Source organism: Podarcis muralis, chromosome 8 (genome assembly GCF_964188315.1).
Source record: "Podarcis muralis chromosome 8, rPodMur119.hap1.1, whole genome shotgun sequence".
NCBI lineage: Eukaryota > Metazoa > Chordata > Lepidosauria > Squamata > Lacertidae > Podarcis > Podarcis muralis.
This window is the reverse complement of record NC_135662.1, coordinates 81,967,379-81,973,378: the sequence shown is the minus strand read 5'-3', so window position 1 is coordinate 81,973,378 and position 6,000 is coordinate 81,967,379. Positions and strand designations below refer to the sequence as shown.

The 6,000-nt window shown below is 44.4% G+C and overlaps 1 long non-coding RNA gene across 1 annotated transcript in view; it reads right to left on the bottom strand.

The window, feature by feature from the left end:
• Nucleotides 1-440: 440 nt before the first annotated feature.
• LOC144328751 (uncharacterized) overlaps nt 441-6,000 on the bottom strand; it is a 33,005-nt gene continuing 27,445 nt past the window's right edge. The window contains exons 2-3 of the long non-coding RNA XR_013394051.1: nt 4,343-4,492; nt 441-620 (exon numbers count right to left, since the gene is read on the bottom strand). This is a non-coding gene — a long non-coding RNA (uncharacterized LOC144328751). The remainder of the gene's footprint in view (nt 621-4,342; nt 4,493-6,000) is intronic.

Here is a 6,000-nt window from a genome sequence, read left to right as displayed (position 1 = left end):
TTGAGGTGCTTTCGAACTGCTAGGTTGGCAGGAGCAGGGACCGAGCAATGGGAGCTCACCCCATAGCGGGGATTCAAACTGCTGACCTTCTGATCAGCAAGTCCTAGGCTCTGTGGTTTAACCCACAACACCACCCATGTCCCCACCACCAGTACTCTCTCATATATGTTAGCGCCACAGTGAGATATTGCCAACCCCCTTTGGAGTTGGTTGCAGATGTGAGTGGTTTGGCGGTGAGCCAGCAGGAAGGGGCCAGCTTGGGTGGCAGAAAAGGCATTGGGTTGGATCCCTACTTGAAGGTGGGGGTTGGGAGCCCATCCCCAATGCGAGGGGTCCAGAAGGGAGTACCTGGCCAGATACCCAGTCAGAGGCTGATGGGCCATAGGCACCTCTCCAAAATGGTGGTCCTTGATGGTTGCCCCAATTTGGGTTTGAGCCCCATGTTGGGCAGAAGATGAACCTCGTCATCTCTTCCAACTCTGCAATTCTGATTCTGTGAAAATGACTTACCTGTAATCAGTAAAAGTTACGGCCTATTCAAACCCATGTTCGTTGTCCTGTGCCTTTATTTACTTGTCTCACTGAGGGCTTCAACAGTCGTGGACTCACTGCACCTGGGCCTGCAACCAGAAACATTTTTGGGTTGTAGGATCTGAGTCAACCTCATAAACTTTCTTATCGGAAGAGAAAATGTTGTTTTGTTTCCTGCAGCTATTTTAACCATCCTCTCCCCCTTCACTTTCATCTTTCATAATAGGAGGAATAATGTTGTCCCTTTTGTGTACTAGTTTCTAAGGCTTCCCCTTACATTCAGAATATTTCTGCTTCAAAAAAACAAATTCATTTTTTCCCCTGTTCCTGAAACATATCATTTAACTTGACATGCTCTTCCCTAAAATTTCAGTATTATCTTCAGATTCTTCTTTTTTTTTAATGTGCATAACTCCTTAAGCAATATTCTGATTTCTCACAGCTAATCCCAGTTTCAAATATTACAAATACTACAAAGAAAGCTTGTGGGTCAATGGCAGAGCTGAAGGTCCCAAATTGTAGGGATTCCCTGCCTGAAACCCTGGAAAACTGTTGCCAATCAGTGTAGACAATTCTGAACATTGTGGGCAAACAATAAATGAATTTGCAACAGACTTAAAATGCATCAAAATAAATGTTTATTATCCAGTATATGATCTGTGGAATTCTCTACCACCGGATGAGATGATCAGCAATGGCATAGCCAGGCTTTCAAAAGAATGCCACCGGCAGCGCACACTTCTTAGCAATATTCCTCTGTGAATAACGCAGTAATAGACAAAGCTTCAGTGGTTCCTATCCAATCAGCATTAACCTTGGAAGAACTTCACCTTTGACATTAAATTCCCCCATGCTGAGAGAGCAGCTCAGACTCCAGCAAAGGAGGAAGGGAGAAATGGGGAAAGCTTTAAACAAAAACACTCTGCTGCTACGCAGTGCAGAAGCTGGTCTGGTTGAGTTCTCCATTTGCAATGCACTCCAAGCACCGGGGAGGCAAAGCAAAGGGGATGGTAAGTAGAAGATCACCCTCTACAGAACTGAGAAATTAAAAGGCTGGTCAACTCATGAAAGGCTCAGGGAAAGGGTGGAGAGAATTTTTTCTATTAAGGGCAGCATTCCTGCAGGAGAGAGTCACATGCCATCAGTAAGTCGAGTCAGAGGCAAAAGTTGGGGGCCACCCTCTCTCTCTCTCTGCCATACTCTTTTCTCTTTGCTCAGACTTTATTGTTCTAGTCAAAGGCCATATCAAACTTGTAGCAGAATAATAATATTAATGATAATGATAATGATAATGATAATGATAAGCCACCCATCTGACTGGGTTGCCCCAGCCACTCTGGGCAGCTCCCAGCAAAATATTAAAAACACAATAAAACCACAAACATTAAAAACTTCCCTGTACAGGGCTACCTTCAGATGTCTTCTGAAAGTCATATGGTTACTCATCTCCTTGACATCTGATGGGAGGGTATTCCACAGGGTGGGCACCACTACTGAGAAGGCCCTCTGCCTGGTTCCCTGCAGCTTCACTGCTCGCAGTGAGGGAACCGCCAGAAGGACCTCGGCGCTGGACGTAAGTGTCTGGGCTGAATGACAGGGGTGGAGATGCTGCTTCAGGTATACAGAGCTGAGGCCATTTATAATACAGTTGTATCTCCGCTTACGTATCCCTCTGGATACATACACTTCGGGATGCGAACGCGGCAAACCTGGAAGTATTTTTCTGGGTTTCACCATGCGCGCATGCCATGCGCAGAAGCAGTCCTTCAGTTGTGAATTCCTCAGGATGCGGCCAGACCTCCGGAACGGATCCTGTTCACAACTGGAGGTACCACTGAAGTATAATAGAATAATAGTCTCTAGGGCATTGTTTTCATTATAACTTGTACTGTTGTTATGGCCTGTCCATGTCATGTCCTGCTGCTGTCCTGTTTGCATATCTGGGTCTGACTCTGAATCCGTGAGAGTCAGGGGAAGAGGCTGTGCATTAGCTAGTGTCAGGCAGCAGAGGAACCAACCCCCACTGCAGGTCGCCAGGAATGGATAAGACAAGGAAAAGTCCTTACCATCTGCTTTTTATTCAATATTTACAGAGAGAGGCTTGAGAATGCAGCCTCTTAGAATAATGGTATTGTCCCGAGTAATTCTCCACCCCCCTTTTCTCCCACTTCCTCATTTGTCAACAGCACACACACACATACATACACACACACAAACACACACACACCTTACAGTTGCTGCTTAGAGCCATCTGTCTCTAAGCTCTTTGCTCTCCTACTTTTAAGGTTCTCCTGGTTCTGGAAGATGGTGGGTCTGGAATGCTTTCTAGTGATAATGTGTCAGCCAGCTGCTCCGCCTCCTCCTCCTCTCCCATTATTTCCCAACTTTCCCCTCATCTCCCTCTGAGCTGTGACCTCTCTCAAACCCCTGTTGTAATTCTGAACTGTCTTCTTCTTCTCTGGAAGGGTCAGGCTGAGGAGGTTGTCTCCACCATTTCTCCTCTGCCCAGTCCCTGACAGCTAGCATGGTGAAGTTGTTAGCAGATCTCTCTGTACATATATATCTATACTTCAAAGACCAGAATAACTCTATGAAGTAGACAGCAGTTTTCAGCTTTGTCTTGTGTCTGGAGACCATGAACACTCTGTTACTTTGACCTGTGTGGGAGAGCACAGTTTGACTGGTCATGCAAGAAGCAGACAACAGTGAGCCTACGTTCTTGTGAAGCTGAACTCAATGCACTGTCATATTCACTTTTGGATTGTGAATGGTTGTTGCAACTGTCCTGTTTGACTTTGCTAGCTTCAGAGAGTTGCAAGCAAAGAACCAAGTACTTGCAGATAAAATTACATTATGCAAGGGAATGTACCCAGAAAGGACTTATTCAGGTGACCTACATGCCAGGAAACGAAATTCCTGCAGATCCGTTGTCGAAAGTTGTTAACAGGGAACAACTTCAGGTTTATGTACAGCGGTTGCAGTTAGGCTGAAATGCTGCACCATGGGTTACATGTAATGGGGGAGGATGTTGGGAGATTCCATTCCACCCTTTGCTGTAGATATGTGGAGGTTGCATGTCACATGTCTGTTTACATTCCAGCACAGATTGCTGGCGTGAGCGGAACTTCTGCTCTGTATTGCTTTTGTTTTTCAATCTCTCTCCGAGAAAAATGGAAAGGAGAGAAGCCATGTTTTTCTTTTGTCCTGATTTATGTATAATAAATGCGTAGTTTATTACTGTGTCCGCGCCTCAAGCCTCATCTGTTGTGAAGTTTACACTGCTGAGTAATGTGTGCTCAAGCCTGCTCTGCTTGAGTCCCAGACGCACGTCGGGGAGCAGAGGTCGATGGATCTCCGCAGCAGCAAGGCTGAGAGGGGAGACACTCCAGCTGGCTTTTCATCCCTCGGTTCCGACAGAGTTTTCCCCTTAACTGAGGACTCTGGAAGAAGCTGTTCTGCTGGGAGCAGAAAATCTCTGAAGACTCTGCATCACACTGGTTGAGGTGTGGTGAACTACCAACTGACTTCCTCAAGTCACCAACTCTAAAAAGCCAGGGTTATGAGTAGATCTTCACAGCAAGGTGTTGGTGAGGTCAGAGGGATGTGGAGAAGTCTTGTCCAAGACCTCTGGATGGCAACACTTTGGCTACCCTTGAACTAGATGGTCTTAGCTTGATTCAACCCCCTACATTCCTGTTCTTTGGAGAAAAAAACATATGACAAAATCCCTAAAGCTGAGAGCAACTGGCAGGTAGACAACTTACAAAAAGAAAAGCTGCAGTGAATACATGGAAGCGTAATGAACACTTACATGAAAATCGGGAACAGTTCAGGATTATGGGGAAATGCAACAATTTGTATATGTTCACATTTTTCCTCCTTTTGGTATTGACAGTCTCCATTTTTCTCATTCAGATGACTTTAAAATTCATGAAAAAAGTTTCTAGCCCCCGATTCTGATCTGTAATAAAGTTGCATAAAGTTCATTAGATATTCATGTGATAGTGAGAAGGGTTTTGGTGGCAACGGAAAGCTGACAGCTCACAGACAGCAGCCACTGATCAGGCGAACCGTATTGGTGATGCACTTATAAAATTACTTATTCATAATGCAGGCATGGAATACAATGAAAAATAAGGTACATTATGTTAGAAAGCATTTTATTGTCTCCTTCTGTATCTCATTTTATGCCGAAGCTCGTAAATGGATTTCTTTCTAATGACATAGCCGTGTTATTATCAAAGTGCATATTGTACTGCCCAAGATGAAAGCAGCATGTTTGGAAATCCAATTACAAATTCTTTCAATCAAAAAAAAAAAAAATACTGTGAAAGCATTTGAACATTCCTTTAACCCAAAAGGATCAAAATTACAGGTAAAATGCGAGTTTAATGTGGAGGGCTGTGTGCGCTTTCGGTTTCGTATTTCTATTTCGTTTGTTAACTCCATTTAAAAAGCAGGTTAGGACCTCTGGCAGTTTGTTCCCGACATGCCATTATAAATCAACAATGGGAATATACATTAATTCCATGAATGGGCGTTGTAATGTTAAGTGGCTTTCTTCAGATTAAAAATATACTTGTCACCTTATAGTGTGTGTTGGCAAAGTAAGGAAAACAATGGCAAACAATCCTCTCCCCTCCTGCCCACCCTTTCTGATGCTACTTTGTAAAATCATGACTGAAAAGAATAACTCCTTTACAACACATACATTTGCTATGAATCTAATGACCCCAACATTTACTCACTCATGTGAATTTGCTAACTATACTCAGGCTACTATTTATTTATTTTTTGGATTTGATATCCCGCTTTATCACTACCCTAAGGAGTATCAAAGCGGCTAACATTCTCCTTTCCCTTCCTCCCCCACAACAAACACTCTGTGAGGTGAGTGGGGCTGAGAGACTTCAGAGAAGTGTGACTAGCCCAAAGTCACCCAGCAGCTGCATGTGGAGGAGCGGGGAATCGAACCCAGTTCACCAGATTACGAGTCCACCACTCTGAACCACTACACCACACTGGCTCACTATTAATGTGTAGTTGGAACTGGAAGAAAACACAGAACAAAATCTATGTCTGCACTGGGTCAGTTGGGACCCTGAGGTGCAAGCAAACATATACCCAGGAGTTCACTGATTCAAACCCCTCCATGGCTAAAATATTTGTGGGAGAGGTATAACTCAATGCCAGAATATGTACTTTGGATGCAGAAGATCCCAGAGTCCAATCCCTGGCAACTCCAAGTGCAGCTGGAAAAGACCACAAGTCTGAGACCCTGGAGAACTGATGCCCTTCAGTGTAGGCGATGCTGAGGAATTCTGGACTTTTTGCAATAAGGAAAGTGAGGGGGGGTGCACTGAAAAGTATGGGGTAACCTTTGCTTTGACACACATCACCTAATCCAATCAGGATGAATGCTCAGTAACAAGTCACCTGGAAGCACCCCAAGTTATGGGGGGGGGGGAC